Source organism: Chaetura pelagica, unplaced genomic scaffold, assembly GCF_000747805.2.
Source record: "Chaetura pelagica isolate M959 unplaced genomic scaffold, ChaPel_1.0 scaffold591, whole genome shotgun sequence".
Lineage (NCBI taxonomy): Eukaryota > Metazoa > Chordata > Aves > Apodiformes > Apodidae > Chaetura > Chaetura pelagica.
This window is the reverse complement of record NW_009951959.1, coordinates 377,241-377,915: the sequence shown is the minus strand read 5'-3', so window position 1 is coordinate 377,915 and position 675 is coordinate 377,241.

Genomic DNA, 675 nt, shown 5'->3' with positions numbered 1-675 from the left:
CAGGGGCGGGGGCCGCAGGACCCGCCCGCCCGCAGGACCCGCCCCGGACGTAACATTGTCCTTCTTCCTTACCCCAAATACCCACTTAATAACAGGGTCCTCAGACCGGGCTTACCTCAGGAGCGCTGCTTGAATTAATGCTCTAATTGCAAGTTATTTTCATCCCAGTGACATCTCTCCCGGGGATGAAAATTAAAAAACACCCGGCAATTAGATGTCAGGACACATGAGGTACCACCCATACTGGGCCAAAGACAAGGAAGGGCAAAGCAAACTGTGCTCGTTCCTTCAGCGAAGAGCAGGCTTGAAGGTGACCCGAGGGTGGTTCGAGCCGCCCAGGACGGAGCAGGGCTGGTGATGCAGCTGTTCCCAGTTCACCAGCAAAGCCCTCGCTGCTGGGGCACCTGCAGGACACCCCAAGGCTTCACCGGCACAGCTGGAGGCCTGTTCGTGTAGATATCTGGGGAAAGACGGGCTGGGAGCCGAGAGTGGCCCCTGAGGATAACTCCAGTGTGTCCAAATGCACCCACTTGTGCGGGACAGGCCAGGAGACAGGGAGGCCTTGGGGGCAGGGGGAAGCAGAGGATGCCGCAGGGCAAGGAGACAGCTCCGCTTGGGGAAGAACCTCGAGGAGCACCGAACCGCCCCGGGCAGCACCGCTCGTTGCTCCCGCCC